Here is a 17,621-nt window from a genome sequence, read left to right as displayed (position 1 = left end):
TTGAAAAGCTTTGTTTTTGCCCACTCACACTTTTTGTTTTGTGCCCCTCCAGGTTCTAGTTGGCTAGCACTTTTGGTGGCTTCCCTAAGGATTTCCCCGGCATATCTGACAGATTGTTACCAATGTAGGACCACCTTCGGGTGTGCTTTTGTAGTGTCGTTTTCTCCCGGACTGCATTAGGTCTTCGTGCTCTGAACTTTGTTTTCACACTTGCGCTTGCACATGTATGTTATTACTTTGTGTAAAGATGGATTTTATTTATTCATACTATTTTTATTATTATTTTATTAGCTTCCGCACTGTGCACATGGTTACGTCACTTCCACGTGACGGCCAGCATGCCCTGATCTCGATCGGGGTGTGTCAAAAAATTTTGTAAATAAAAAATAATAATAAAACTATAAAAAAAAAATTCAAATGCAACGGCTAGGTGACGTCAGCTCGCCGTTGCATTTGAATTTTTTTCTTAAGCATTCCTGTCAGTTATAACCGACAGGGAAAACTATATTTTCTGGCCAGCCCCGGGCTAACTAGCTGGCTGCTTGTAGCCAGCCCTCCAGCCCTCTAGCCCTCTCCGATTCTGTGGGGCCCTCTCAAATTCCAAAGCCTTCTGGCCTAGCCCTCGGTTGGAGACGATTTTCAGGCTATTTTCGGCCCTCTGACCCTATGGACCCTTCGGTTGAAGATGGCCTTACCAAACATGGGGATCAACTCACTCTCACAATTCACAAATGCAAACATTTTAGATCACCATTGTAAATATAGAGTATGTTCAGCGTACAATTATAGATAATCTTTACTGTGATCAGAACACGGCAATACACCACTTATTTTTATATAAGTGTTAGGAAATTTTATTTTTTAAGTTGTTAACTTTTTAACACACATATCCCACCATTTGTATAATAATGCGTGGTGTATCATCTCGTATTTCAATCACAGTAAAAAGTCTCTCGTACGCTAAATCATCCATCACGAGTCATTTCACTTAATTCTAGTTAAATTTCACATTAAATATTACTTTTTCAATTAAAAAAAATTAACTAAAGTTAAGTGAAATGACATGTGACAAATAATTAGGCGTATGATAAACATACACTGTGGTTGAGGAATCATGTACAAAAATAGAAAAACTAATGATAAGTCTTCCAAAACTTTGGATTTTAACCAAAAATATGTAATAAGTTTATTTAATAGTAAGGACAACACTCAACGCCAAACTAGTCTAATTAAAATGGCCCAAACAATTAGTTTCCGATTTTGCCCTAACTGCAAGCCTTTTTCCGTTTAATATCTCACTGCTATCCTTTGTCTTCCCCATTTCTTACTGACATTATGACAGACCTTCCATTTTTTCTTTCCAATTTCACATCGCAGCTCCATCTCTGTCACTATGCAAAAACCACGTATTCGACCCCCAAACTTAATTTTGAGCATGTCTCCATCTCCATCAAAATCGTACGTAGACGATCTCCGACATGCAAAACGGTATGATTTTGTCCATCTACTCCATTTATTTTTCTTGTTCAATATCAGTACTAAACAAGAAAAACCTGAAAATCCTTATGCTTGTGGTTGGTTTGTGGTCCAGGTTCCAAATGGAGACGACGATGACGAAAAAGAGAGAGATGCAACCACCTGGCACAACCTGAAGGGAAAACATGGCCTAAATCTCGAGATAATCAGATCCAAAGAGAAAAAAAGTATAACATCAAGCCATAGCCTCCATAACCTCAAATTCTTCATCTCCATCCATCTTTCTCTCGTGTCCCCAAGATACGTGTGCTCCCCTACCCTTTTGATTAATTTTGACCTCCCTTCCCCTGATTGATTGACCTCAACCAATCAATTCTTAAATTACCTATGTGTGTGTGAGTGTATATGTACATATGTTGTGATTGTTTTCTAGTTTGAGATTTTGTAGAGAAAGAGCCCTAGTGGGAATTTTTCCATGGCAGAAAGCGTCAATGCATGTAGCCATGAAGAATCTGAGGCTCATGGTCTGTTTGTTTCTGTATATGTTTATTTTTTTATTTTTTTCAGCCTGGTTACTGGTTAACTGTTTAGTTTATGAGCAAATGTTTTGATTGTGTGATCATTTTTGGATGTTTGACAACCCCTTTAGAGCAACTCCAGCGTTGGAGCCCTCCCCCTGGCAATGCACTATTCAATCCACCTAATGAACAGTAACTGCCCTTAATGAACAGTAAATAGCCCTGGCAATAGAATTTGCATCTCCACCGTTACACTTCAATAGCCCTGGCAATAGGCAATAAAATATTAGTATTTTATTTATTTATAAAATAATACAAAATAATTTTAATTGTAATATCGGATAAGATTTTTAATCGTTCTCGTTGCGCCACGTGTCATTATCCGAAGTATTATTAAATAATACAAAATAATTTTATTTGTAATTTCGGATAAGATTTTTAATCGTTATCGTTACGCCACGTGTCATTATCTGAAAATACAATTATTGGTGATGGATTTCTGATAAGATTATTAACCAATCACGTCGCGCCACGTGTCATAAGCTGTTCACAATCTTTGAGGATAGATTTCCATCAGATTTTTAACGAATGACGGCATGCCACGTGTCATAATCTGTTCACAATCTTTGAGGATAGATTTCCATCAGATTTGTAACGAATGACGGCATGCCACGTGGCATTATGTACAACCTAATCCTTTCTGAATCCTCTATATAATCCACCATCCATCCTCACAAATCTCACACCAATTTTCTCAAGATCTCTATCATTATTCATAGTTTCTGCTTCCTTATTCACAAAAATCTGTATCATTATTCATAGTTTCTGTTTCTTTCTTACAATGTCTTCTTCTTCTTCCTCAAGGATGATGTGGGAATTCAATCAGGAAGAAGAAGAATTGTTTAACGAATCAGAAGCAATGTTCAATCACCAGGGGGTAAGAAATGAGAGGGAAGAGGATGATGAGCGTCAAAGGAGAGATGACGAAGTAAGAATGGGCAGAGCCTCACATTCCCGTCGAGTCATCCAAGCTGCGGCTCAGATCTGCAGGCCCAGCCGTTCCGGAAACCTTGATAGAAGCAGGCAACGACGAGGTATGGAACTTTTGGATGATTATTTTGTTCCTAATAGTGCATTCCTTGATACGTACTTTAGACGTCGTTTTAGAATGAAACGACATTTGTTCAACAAAATCATGATTGCTGTTTGCAACCATGATTCTTATTTTGTGCAAAAGAAAGATGTTTTTGGTGCTATGGGTCTACTGCCTGAGCAAAAAATTACTGCTGCCTTGCGGATGCTTGCATATGGAGCATCTGCAGACCAAGTGGATGAGATAACGAGGATGGGGAAATCAACCATTCTTGAGTCCCTGATGAGGTTTTGCGGAGCAATCGAATCTATCTACACCGCTGAGTACCTCCGCAAACCTACACACATGGACTTGGAGCGGCTGCTGAAGAAGGCGGAGATGCGTGGCTTTCCTGGGATGATTGGAAGCATTGATTGTATGCACTGGACGTGGAAAAACTGTCCAAGTGCATGACAAGGTGCTTACGGGGATAGAAAAGGAGCAAAAAGTATCATTCTGGAGGCGATGGCATCTTTTGATACATGGATTTGGCACGCATTTTTCGGGGTCCCGGGAGCTCAAAATGACATCAACGTCCTTGCCCAATCCCCAGTGTTCAACGATGTCCTGCAAGGAAAGGCACCAAAAGTTACGTATGAGGTCAACGGACATATGTACGACGGCCCATACTACCTAGCTGACGGCATTTACCCGCGATGGTCAACATTTGTCAAAACAGTGCCACGTCCGCGGAGTGCAAAGGAAAAACACTTTAGGATCAGGCAGAGAGAGATAGAGAAAGAAGGGGGAGAGAGGGAGTGAGCGGCGGAAAATAGAATATACACAGGTTCTGCAAAAATAAAATAGGGGCAAGGTAAAGAAGAAATGACTCTTAAAGAAAAGAATAGAATAAAAAAATTATAAATATCTTAATAAAAAAGGTAAAAGTACATTCTTTGAAGCTCATAATTGTTTATAAATAGTTTATATAAATCTTATAAATGTCATAATAAAAGAAAAGATAAAAAAAATTATTATATAATATTCAACATCATATCTTTTTTAGTCATTTTACACAGTTGCAGCGGTTTTACATAAAAATTTACCAAAAACTCTACTGCTTTATTTCATAGCTATTTATTCTCACAGCACAGCAAAAGCAGTTCTTTTTCAAAGCACAACAATACCAAACCAGCCCTAGGTATCATCTTTATTGCCTGTAAGCAATTGAACTGCATATCTCACACTTTTTCTTGCCTTTTTTTGTACCTTATTTGATATTGAAATTGATACCAGGTGGAATAATATGCAATTTAAAAATTGTGTACATGTTTGTCTGACTAGTCAGCAACACTCATTAACTAAGCTTAGATATGTTAGTTTACTCACAACGGAAGAAGTCAAATTAAAGTTCAATTTATTAAAAGGTTCCTAGTTAACTATGATCTAGTTTAGTGTACATTTTAATACTGACAAGCTTAGTTGCAAGGACTTATCTATTTGTGGATAATGAAGAGCATGTATCACAACCAAAAGGAAGATAAGTAAACTAGTAAAGCGATAAATTGCACAAGATGCTTTTGGCCGGAAAAATCCACCTCTGGGTTAAAAAATTGGGGACTTTCCACTGAGTCAAATCCACTAGTGAAATCAAGATTCTTACAAAGTAACCACACAAGCTCAATTCCTAGATCCCTATCTAGGAGCAACTTATACCTTTGTACAACCTTGCTTTTCACAAGATGGACTACTTTAATCTTTAGGAAGTGGCAGCTCCTCTTGAGCTCTTCACCTTGTGGGACTGAGAACCAATCAACTTATGCAAATGATATGATGATGAAGTTGATGCAAATCTGGATTCATTGTCTAGTCAGTTTCACCAATCAAACACTTGAAAGATGAAATTGGCGCGAATCCAAAAAGAGGTTAGTTCAAAGATTTGAAACTTATAAAAACTTGACTTGAAACAAAGATCAAAATCACAAAAGCAATGCTACGCTAATATAAGCTAAAATCAACCTTTTTTTTTTAGAAAATAAACTCTCTTCGCCAAGTTGAAATGAAACCCTAGATGAAGTTTTTATAGAGGGCTTGATTCAGATATAAAAGGGGACAAAGAAAAGCCACGTGTCATGTGCAAAAGCAATCTGGAAGTATCTAGGGCTGAAAAACCATTTTTAGGAAAAAGCTGTCAAATGACCCACGTGGGTTGTTTTAAAGTGTGTCCCAGGTCGCATGATAACAGCGAGAATATTTGACTAGACAGAACCACTAGACAAGAATGAACTGGAAATAATGGCATGAAATGCATATGTATGAACAAACCTTTGATGAGAGAAATTAAGATTTTGAAGAGATATTTCCAGCAACATGATACCAGAGAAGCAATTAAAACCCTAAAACTAACTAAAGCATGTGTTGTACAATTTACATCATTTGACAAGAAAAGCTAAATAATAAAACTAGACTTCACAAATATATCTTCATTTAATTAGTAGCAGACAAAATAGTCTGCTAATAAACCATTAGAATTTACAGGCCACTACATGCCAAAAGATTATTGCAAATCAGAAAAAAGAAAATATGGTAGCTAGAGCAGAAGAAGCTCTTGAATGTTTTCTTGGTGGAAGTGTCTGTTGTTTGTATCCCTTCTCACTTCTTTGTTCTTGGTTGGTCTTTCTTGGTGTTTGCCTCCAGGTAGCCTCTCTTGTCCCTGTTTGGCTTCTTTGCCCTGGAATGTGAATTACTAGTTTTCAAAAAAAAAAAAAAAAAAAAAAGCCACATATATTTACATATACATATACATATATATATATATGTATGTATGTATGAATGTATGTATGTATGTATGTATGTATGTACAGTCGAGTCAAGCACTAAGCGTGCAAAAAACTACAGGGGTTATATAGCTTCAAATCATTTTTCGCATAATGAGTTTTTTTATTTTTTATTATTGTTTTTTATTTTTATTTTTTTGTTTTAAGTCCAGTGTTTATCTGCAACCAAATTCCTAGACTTTTTCTTTAAGAGTTGTTGTCAAATTATATTGGAAAGCGGTATGTTATCGCATCATGAAACTAAGTGTTATATTTTGTGTTTCTTGTTAAACATCTATGCACTGCGTAACTTAATTGATAAATATCTGCTCTCGTACTTTCCACTTTGTAAGGTCATTACTCAATGGAATTCATAGGATCCTGAAACAAAAAAGACTCATGTGAAGCTATTTTAACAAAGCAACCAGAAAGAAAAAGGGAGACACACTTGTAACATATATGAAGGTAACAATGCTTTTTATTACTTATGCTGCCTTTGTGATTGTAACACATCATATCTAGGTATTTCATTATATGTGTTTATGTAAACTATAGGAACCATCGATTTTAACCAAAGTTATAGTAGCTAGCTAGTTTAAGGCTTTGAGAGTTGGTTTTCAAATCCTGATCAATTTGAGAGGTGATTTTCGTAGAAACTCATTGTCGTTGTTCACCATTCCATTGGCAAAATTTCAAAGTCATGGGTCATTTGCCAGTGGAAATTGGTTCCCATGAAAACTGCTCAACGCTCAGAAAAGTAATTAGTTTTGGAGTTGTAACTGGAGACAAAAAACTTGAATGATTATAACCTGATTCGTTAAGTGTATTTCCTTACATCAACTTTTTTTTTTTTTTAATAGTATTTTCTATGTTATCTTTTTATACAACGGTGTATGGACTTCTCGTAAAACTGATTGGGGAAAAAAAGAAATTCAAGTATTGAAATATTGAAAAAGAAATATTGTGTTTTTTCAGTGCAGGGTAAATGGAAGAACCATGAACTAAGGTATGCTTGCAGATTGCTAAATGGGGAGCCATTCATTAGAGTTTGCGAAGTTGATGAAACATGAACTAAGGTATGCTTGCAGATTGCTACTGCAGCCATTTGTGGAGAGCTTGTCCAAGTGCCCGAAACATGTCTTCACAATCCGTTCAAAGCACTAGAGATGTTTGTTTTATTACCATTTTGTTTCTCTATCCTCATTTATCTTTAGGCATCATTTGTTTCTCTAGATTACTCGCATAGATTCATGTAATGCTGGAGGACATCAAGATTTTCATTAACTTTTCCCTTTTGAAGAACTCGACAATGAAACTCTGCAACAATATCAATTAACAAATCTCTTCACCCTAACATTTTTCGTTTGTTCCATCTGCAATAATGAAAATATAACTATTTTCTGAATTACAACAAAATAACGCACATTATTTCTAGAACTATAGCAAATAAACTTACACTTTATGAAATATACCAAAATAACCCACATTATGTCTAGAAGGTAATAAAATAACACTATTTAAGAAACTATAGCAAAATAACCAAAAGTATTTCTGAAAGTGAACCAAAATAATTCAAACTATTCTAAAACTACAGCAAAATAACCAACACTATTTTTGAAAGTGAACCAAAATAACTCATACTATTTCTGGAAGTATAACAAAAAACTCACAATATTTATGAAATTGAACCAAAATAACACATACTATTTATGGAATGGAGCAAAATAAACATTATTTCTTGTACTATAGCAAAATAACCCACACTACTTCCGAAAGTGAGCCACTATTTCTTGAACCACAACAAAATAACTCACATTATTTATGAAACTATTGTATAATAACTCACACTATTATTGTCATATCCTGGCCCGGGGCGGATCACTTCCCGGGCCAGCTCCACCACCGTAGCACGATATTGTCCGCTTTGGGCTTACCATTCCCTCACGGTTTTGTTTTTGGGAACTCACGAGCAACTTCCCAGTGGGTCACCCATCCTGGGATTGCTCTAGCCCCCTTCTCGCTTAACTTCGGAGTTCCTACGGAACCCGAAGCCAGTGAGCTCCCAAAAGGCCTCGTGCTAGGTAGGGATGAGAATATACATTTAAGGATCACTTCCCTGGGCGATGTGGGATGTCATAATCCACCCCCCGTAGGGGCCCGACGTCCTCGTCGGCACATTTCCGGCCAGGGATTGGCTCTGATACCAAATTGTCACATCCCGGCCGGGGGCGGATCGCTTCCCGGGCCCGCTCCACCACCTTAGCACGATATTGTCCGCTTTGGGCTCCGACCACGCCGTCACGGTTTTGTTTTTGGGAACTCACGAGCAACTTCCCAGTGGGTTACCCATCCTGGGATTGCTCTAGCCCCTTTCTCGCTTAACTTCGGAGTTCCTACGGAACCCGAAGCCAGTGAGCTCCCAAAAGACCTCGTGTTAGGTAGGGATGAGAATATACATTTAAGGATCACTCCCCTGGGCGATGTGGGATGTCACAATCCTACCCGGGGGGGACCACTTCCCGGGCCGGGATGTGACAATTATTTCTGAAAATGAACCAAAATAATTCACACTATTTTTGAAACTACAACATAATAACCCACACTATTTATGGATCTACAACATAATAGCTCACACTATTTCTAAAAGTGAATCAAAATAACCCACACTATTTTTGCATCTACAACATAATAACTCACACTATTTCTAAAAGTGAATCAAAATAACCCACACTATTTTTGGAACTATAGCATAATGACCCACACTATTTTCGAAAGTAAACAAAATAACACACCCTATTTCAAGAACTACAACATAATAACCTACATGATTTCTAAAACTTCAACATAATAATACACACTATTTTTGAAAGTGATCCAAAAGGACTCACACTATTTATGAAAAGTAACAAAATAAACACAATTTCTGGAACTAGAACAAAAGAACTCACACGAATTCTAGATTTGAACAAAAAATAATGCACACTATTGCTGGGACAATTACAAAGTTGTACACTATTTATGAAACTGAAGAAAACACACACTATTTCTTATGGTTCTACAAGATGCTAGGTGCTAGTCGAGTGGTAGACTAGAGCTTAACGTCTCGACGGGGTCTAGGTTGGGCCTAGGTGAATGTAAGTAAATTTATTATTTATTTTTAGTAATTTGGTGAATTTGATAGAATGAGATGAAATTTTAAATAATTACAACTTCGTGGTCCGTTTATCACATCCTGGCCCGAGCCCCCACCACATCTTGGGCTCGACTCCACCGTAGCACGATATTGTTCACTTTGGGCCCCGACCACGCCCTCACGGTTTTGTTTCTGAGAACTCACATGAGAACTTCTGTGACAACTCATCCCTAATTTTAAGTTTTATAAATTTTAAAGTAGTGATTTTATGAACATGCCCTTAGATGCGAAGATGCTTGACTTTCATTGACTGTTCGAAGTCACCATTAATGTCTTCGAATAGATCTCCAAGCCGCAAAAGTCGTTTGCGAGTCCGGATTTTAACGGTATGGTTACGGACATTTGAAGTCGTTTTACTAAGCTATGAATTTTAGATTGATTAAAACTCCCACCATGTGGGAATTGTAACCAATCAAGGTTGAGGACTGGCCCAATCATATTATTTTTTAGGACCAATCAGAGATTGGGGGGGGGGGGAGGGGAGAGGGGGAATAAGGGACCAATTAGGAATGGTGAGAAAGAACCACCCTTTCCCGTCGATCCGTCCATGCTCCGTAACCTGGTTTTGAACTAGTATGAATTTTGGCTAATCTCATCCATTTTTCAGGTAAAACTCAACCATCCATCACCTGCAATCTCTTCTACAACCTTCCCTCTACCATCTCCACCCAAATTCAAAGAGTTTTAGGTCCAAAACCGTGTAGAACCTTATCGGAGCTCTGGAGGTGCTCGACGGTGATTCCTTCCATCCGGCGAGTTCTACCACCCACAACTACCCTTAATCAACCTCCCCTGGACCCAGGAACAAGACCCAACTAGTGGTAGAGACGTTGGAACACCAAGGAAGGAGAATCGAAGTTCACCCATTTTAGGGTTCTGGTGGGTTTGAGTGAAATTGGAGATAGTTGAATTTTCAGGCGAATCGGGGGTGGCCGACCGCCGTGCGCGGCGGCGAGTGAGCCGAGTCACACCCTGACCTTTCTAAGCTAAGTTTAACACACCATTTCCATAGGTGAAGTCTAATTGATGAATCCCATCGTTTGAACATAGTTTTGATAAATACCACTACTTGAACATTATGTGAAATTGATGATCCGACCGTTGGATTGTCACCAAACCTTAATACATTATAGTATGTAATATTTGAGGATATTAGAAACTTACAGATTGGGAATCTGACGTACGATTCTTCCTGAATTGGATTTGTAAGTTTGTAAAATAAAACGTTGACCGCCACTTGAATTTTGCAATTGGCGGAGATCCAACCGTTGGATCGTAATGAAACTTTAATACGATGTTCTAAAAGTATAATGTGGATCTTTAGAAGTTACGGATCAGAAATCTGAGATGCGGATCTTCCAGATTGAGTTACGTAGGGTTGTGGACCCTACTGTTGATCTTTGATCGATAATTGATTTTTGATAAATGGGTCTCAAATCATTCTAGAACGTCATTGGGGATGTGTTTTATGTAAATTACGTGTTCTATCGATAATAATTATGAGACATGACTGAATATTTGTTCTAGGCAACGATCGTTCGTGACGCCTCGATATTCGTGCTAGGGAGTTGTTGTGCAGACCTCAAGTGAGTGGGTCTTTTCATTTTTATAGTATATATATGATTGGTAGTTCCACAAATGCTTTTAAATTGATTTATGCATTTTATGCCATGTTAATATATATTTTAAAATACTATGATATGGTTGAGTTTTAGATTGCATCATGGCATATCCATATGCATATTACCTGCACATAATTGTTGTGAATGCTTGGAAGTGCTAAGGTGAACGCGGGACGCGTACGTAAGTTCAGGTGAGTTTATGGTGTTATTTGAAATGATTGAGTTATGGCTTGACTATATTTATGTTTTATGCAACTTCAACACTGTCGTACAGGCTGCGATAGGCAACTCCGACACTGTTGTACAGGTTGTAATAATAGATAACTCCGACACTGTCGTACAGGTTGCAATAATAGGCAACTCTGACATTGTCGTACAGGTTACAATACTAGGCAACTCCAATATTGTCGTACAGGTTGCAATGCTAGGCAACTCCGACACTGTTGTACAAGTTGCCTATGAGTCGTACAGGTTGCATTACACAACTCTGACTCATGTGTTTTCATAGATTGATATATGAGTCGTACAGGTTGCGTTAGGCAACTTTGACTCGTGTGTTATCATAGATTGATGAGCTCCTGATTTTTTTTATATATTGCTGCCGATATGTAGTGATTTGGAATATTCCTGGATTTACTGTTGATTTACATTTGATTTCATACTTATACGTAGTATGATTTCCTGGAAAATATATAGGTATTATAGCGAGGGATTATAATGTTTAGAAGGTCTATATTAAAGCGTTATTTTCAGGCCCACTCACTCTTATTTTTTATCCCTCTAGGTTCTAGTATCAAAGTTTTCATATCAACGAGGATTCGTGGCAAATCTTGGTATTGGAGATTACCTTCGATGGTATGATTTTCAATCCACTCTAATATACTTTACTTATGCTGTGACGTCACGTGTGAAATGGGTTCATTTCCGCTCACATCGCACTCTTGTATTTAGGCACTTTTAGGTTTAAATTTATTCACATTTTCCACATCACTACACTTTATGGCTTCGCCAACTTCCAGGTGGCGGCCAGCACAACTCCATTCGGAGTCTGAATGTTGTCACTACCTCTGTATTTATAATTCACCGGTAACCGTAGGATTACTGTCATAAGTTACGAAATAATAGGAATATTCTCTCAAATATGCATGATCCCACTTGGTGTGGCCTTGATGATTTCATAGAAACCAACTGAGACTCAAACTCTCAAAAGCCTAAGCCGACTTAGACTTCTTATTGCTAATTATCCCAAATATCTATGTTGAGTGAATCGGGCTCCATGAACAACCACATGTTGAACCACGATGCAAAAGCTTATGCCAATATGCTAAATCATTTAGCATAATCAGCAAGATAATTGTTGCCATCTTATCACCACCACGTGTAGAATCATCTTTCAAGCACATCACCATTTTTACTTCACCTTTATCCGATTGTTCCACGTGGTTCTGCATGCGCATCCATTCAAATATGGAACCCATGCAACTAACTAGATACCAAGCTGCACAAAACTCTCCTTACTGCTGCATTAATTGCAAATGGTTAGCAAGCAGCCAACTATGCAGTCTCTTTTAATTTCTCCATGATCCAATAAAACTCTTGATAATCTGAAAAAGAATCCCACGAGTATCTCTGCAAGCTTTAAGGATATTTTCAAGATAATTACTATGATTAAAATTAATAGTAATTCCAAGAAAAATCTCTTAATTTTCATAATCATCCGATGGCTTCGATCACTTAGGTCGAAAATGTAAAATCGGGTCCAAACACATATATATTTGAACAAGTTTTTCTTTGGAACCCCTATTTTTTAAGCAGCTGAACAAGTGTTTCTTTTCCCCGCTGTGTATCAGTTGATATTGGTGTTGTACTTGTTATTACAGGGTTATTTGATTGAATGCTTAGCACGGAGGATCATCAACTTTGAACGATTTAAATGTTTTTTTGTTTTGTGTGATAATAAATCACTAATCAGCTAATGTGGAAGCACTTCTTTAGCATTTGTCTGCTTAATAGATTCTATCTGAAACTTTCTATGGTTTCTCACTGATGTTCATGATTTGGTATTAGAACCAGAAGGTCCCTCAATCATGAGTAAAAAGGGCAGTAAGAAACGTGCACCAACAATGGATTTGAATCCTCCAACTCTCAAAGACATCCTTGAAATTGGAAAGAGTTTCCTATACTTGAGACAGAACAAGAATCACCATTTGAGATTTGGAACTACTATCTGTCCTCAACCGCATCCAGTTCAAGATGGGGATAAACAAACGTGAAATAGGAAAGGATACTACTGGTTCCGTGGTATCGAAATTCAGATTACTATAGCACAATTGTTATTACATGCTTTCTTAATTGTTTCAAATTATTTAATTTAGTTAGATAAACAATGGTTCGTGAACAAAACAAAAATCTTGAGCATTTGTATGTTGATACATTTACCTTAATTCATCTAGGTCATGGGGAGGCTTCAGATGTAGTTCTTGTTGACGATGATTTGAATGAACCAACTATGGGAGAAAAACAAGAAAGTTTAGAATTATTAGACAATGAAAGACCGGAGAGCCATGATAAAAAGGAATCTTCTCTAGATCCAAAGCCTCCAAGTGCAGACTCAGTTTATATTTTACTCAAGCAAGCACTACATGCCGATGACTATGCCCTTTTATTAGATTATACACCCAAAATGAGAAGGTAATAGCTTTCGTAGTTCGTATTGATTATATAATACTGAAGCATGACGATAACTATTAATGTGGATTATACAACTGGTGTTTTAGGTTATTGCAAAGTCTTTCTCACTGCTGAATCCATCTGGTGTTTGAAGCTCTTACAATCTCTCATTTGTATCATTCAGTTGAGGTAAGATATCTAGCGGTACGCTGTATATGCTAGATGATCTCTTGGTATAGCTAATGGATTTGTACGCTTTATTTTCTACTACAGGGGTGCAATTTTGGCATCTGCGCTTCCATGGCTTCGAAGTTTACTTCTTCAACACCCAAGTGGTATAGTGTCCCAAGAATCTTCTTTGAGTGCCTTGAACTCCATATATCAAGTAAGAAACTTGTTATAAGAATCATCTTTGGGAATGGCATGTTCATGTGCGGTTTATATTACTATTTGGTTTTCGGATTTCTGATCCTCTTTGTCGTAAGAAATCCTGGTAGTTCTTTTTTTTTTCATTGAATCTTAATGGGTATGCAACTCATTGAGTCCAGAGTTTCAACTTTCCATTCTTCAACTATCAAGTGTCTTGGACGTGCATTATACAGGGGTAAGAGCACAGGTGTTAGTGAAGTTTGTGGCAAGTGAAATATTATTGAATACCTAGTTAATGCAAGCTTTCTGAATAGGTAATTGACCATGTTGATGAGAATGTGACAATAAGTCTCCTTATTGACGAGTCCTATACAAGCGACGAAGAGGGATCTGATGAAGAGGAAGAGGAACCTGATGGCACCCTTGATGGTGTTAGTGATTTTGATGGAATTGAGGACATGAGTGAGTGATGCAAATTTTGAGATTCGTTCTGGTTGTATTCAGGAGTGGCCAATATTGCCCGAACCAAACTTATTGCTAATTGTGCGAACCACATGAGCATTCCATATGAATGAACCTGCTTGCCTATCTTTCCAGTTTAAAATGTGTTTAAACTTATGATGAAGATGCAATTTAGAAGGAATATATAGAGAGAAGGGAGAGTCTGGTGATGTGTTTTGCTTGCTTTGGACCTTTAGTTTTCTGCTTGAGAAAACACAGCAAAGCACCCATTGACAGCATAGCAGAGAGCAGTAATGCTTGTAAACAGGTTTTCTTTCAGTTTTTTGTATTTCATTTAAAAAAGGGGACCAAGTTTAATGAGTATGAGCCGTATGGCTCCTGTGGGACTGGGTGGACTGTGGAGTAAGAAAAGAGAGCGACTTACACGAGACCACGTTGATTAGTATCAAGCATTCTAATGAAATAATAAAATCATGCATTTTGATGAAATAATGAATTCTCATGTGAAGAGGAATTTATATATCTAAATACTTTATCATATTGGCCACTTAGTACTACGGTCTGGTAGCATTTTTCTTTACTTGTAAGTGACAGGTTTTACGTTCGATTCTCGCCAAATGCAAGTTTTTGGTGTCATTCTAAATTCATTTCAATCTTTTTAAACATTTCAAACAAGTATTGATAGGAGCATATTTATGCTACTTAGTTATGTTGTTTCCTTGCATTTTGTTAGCTAATTACTATTTATTATAGTGTTTTAAGCTATTTTCGTGTGTTTGTAGGTCCTATTGGCAAAGTTGGCAAGAAAGTGCATTTTGGAGCCATTTGGAGCAGTTTTGGGTATGGAATGGATAGCTTTGCATTTGGAGCAAGATTGATGGACGAAATTGAAGTCAAGAGAGGCTAAGAACATGTTACAAATGAGGAGAAACAAGTTCAAAGACAAAGAAGATAAGGAAAGAGCAAGAAATAAGGAACATTATCCAACCTTATCCTATCCAATCCTATCTTATCCAACCTTATCTTATCTTATCCTAACCTAATCTTGTTCTACCTTAATTCTAGCTGCAAAGAGGACTTAATTTCACATTAGAACACCTAGATATGTGGTTCCAGAACACCCTATCTGTTCCTAAGTAGGTGCCGCACCCTTTATCCCTTCTAGAAGTCCAATTTCTGCCACAAAACACATTGTTTCTAGAATCCCTAGAAAGGTGGTGCCTCTCCCTCTTCTAGAAGCTCTGGAATCTGTAATCATTTTCCCTTTCTTCTTTGGTCTTTGCCGTGGAACCCTAGTCCTTTTCCCCTAGGATTGTGCAAACCTTTTCCCACCTGATTTCTACCACACCCTAATCTGATTTCCCTAGGGTTTAAGCCATGTAACATATATATATATATATATATATACATGCTTATACCGCAAAAAATATACCATCCATTCACTCATTCACTCATTCATACATTCATCCATCAAATACCATAATTCACACCACATCACCCTAGTGTCGCAAGCAAGGAAGGAAGGAGAAGAGGACTTGTGCAATCTGCGATTCAAAGGGAGTACCGTGCATGCCATTGGAGTGTGGAGCGTTTCTTGGTTCTTTCTATCCTTAGTTTTAGTTCAATGTTTATGTTAATTTGGTTTTCAATTATGATGAACATGTGGAACTAATTTCATTTTAGTTAGAGGTGAATTCGAAGCCATGATTATGTGTTTTATATGAATTGATTACATCTAGTTATTGTTTCTTAAGCCTTGAATGTGATTTGCTTATATGAAGTTATCAAAACTTGTTTATGTATGTTGATTGAGGGTTGACACTTAATTTACATGCATGAATTTGATGCTAGAGTATAAGGGAGTTTCACCTAATCATTATAAACTTATATTCACAAGTAATGGAAGCCACTGGTCATGATTGTGTTAAGTAAATCCTTGGTATGAGTATCATGCTTTTCATAGTTACGAATGCCTTGTCAATGCTTATGGTTTTCAAAGAACTTAATGACCTTTGATATGATTTTCTATCATGCTTTTCATAGTCAGGGAACTTGAGAAGGATACTTTGGTTGTGATGCATATCCCATCCAATTCAATGAATTAAGGAAAATCTGAAAGTTAAGTTGTGCTATCCCGGTTAATTTGGGGCATTGCCATTCATAGTCTAAAGGAATAATAACTGGAAATTGGTTTGTATGCATATGTCATGTGTGGAGAAGGACCCTCTAACTAGCCTTTCACCCATTTAATTCACCCAAATTTGTTTTCACAAAGTGTTTTATGCAAAGTTTTTGTTTTAAGTTTTAAATTCGTCAAAAACAATCCCCCTTTCATTTAGTCTTGTTATTTGAGTCAAAATCTGTTTTCTTTTAGTCTTTTGCGTCAATTAAGTTTTATTTTCGTCCAAATCACTTGTTAGGTCTAAAATTGAGTCTTTTTTATTGTGTGTTGCTGTTTTGAGTGTTTTAAGTTAGTTTTGAGTCTATAGAGTCTAGTTTCGTGTTTTTTAGTCTTATTTATGTTGATTAGCATCCCTAGTTAATCCCCGGTCTAGAACGATCCCTACTTGCATATATACTACAATTGTCACAAATAGGGTTTAATTTGTGTGTCAAGTTAATTTTCACATCAAATTTTGGCGTCGTTGCCAGGGATTAGCAAACTTGCTAATCCCTTTTGTTTGTGTCGTGTCAAAGTGTGTAGTGTGTTTCTTTGTGTCTTTTTGTTTGTGGTTGCCGAGCCCCTTTAAAGTGGTTGCTGGTTTGTTTTTGTTCTTTGTTTCAGGTACTAGTTTATGACTCGTCGTTCTCAACCTATTCGTGCAAACATATTGGATTTTGACGACGATTTTGAATGAACTTTGAGAAGAAAGAGGAAGCAACCAGAACCTAATCCGCCTAGTTCAAGTTCAGAGTCCGAATCTGAATTTGAAGAAGAAGAAAGCATGGCAGCAGGCAATCGAACAATCAAAGAACTTTCGGCCTCGGGATTAGACAATGTTGTGCCTTTATGCATTCAATATCCTATGGCAGCTCAAGGCAAGACCGATGAGTTCGAATTAAAGTCTAGCTTGTTGCATCACATTCCTAAATACCATGGGCTATCCATGGAAGATCCAAACAAGCATCTTAAGGAGTTTGAAGTGGTATGTTCAAGCATGACACCCATCAACGTCGATGGGAACATTTTGAAGATGAAAGCCTTTCCATTCTCTCTTTTGGAAAAGGCTAAAGATTGGCTATACAAATTGGCACCTAGAACCGTCACTTCTTGGGAAAGCATGAAGTAGGCATTCTTAGGGAAATTCTTCCCAACGTCAAGAGTGATTCTTTTGAGGAAGAAAATTAGTGGCATTCAACAAAACCAAAGGGAGTCTTTTCCAACGTATTATGAACGTTTCAAGACTCTAGTTGCATCACGCC

General features: G+C 37.4%; 1 pseudogene; it reads left to right on the top strand.

Moving 5' to 3' along the window:
• Nucleotides 1-12,784: 12,784 nt before the first annotated feature.
• LOC137712193 (uncharacterized) lies at nucleotides 12,785-14,206 on the top strand (annotated as a pseudogene).
• The last annotated feature ends 3,415 nt before the right edge of the window (nucleotides 14,207-17,621 follow it).

The sequence above is a fragment of the Pyrus communis genome, chromosome 14 (genome assembly GCF_041283825.1).
Source record: "Pyrus communis isolate YQ-2024b chromosome 14, ASM4128382v1, whole genome shotgun sequence".
Taxonomy (NCBI): domain Eukaryota; kingdom Viridiplantae; phylum Streptophyta; class Magnoliopsida; order Rosales; family Rosaceae; genus Pyrus; species Pyrus communis.
Note: the sequence above shows the minus strand (reverse complement) of the source record. Positions and strands in the feature narration are given on the sequence as shown.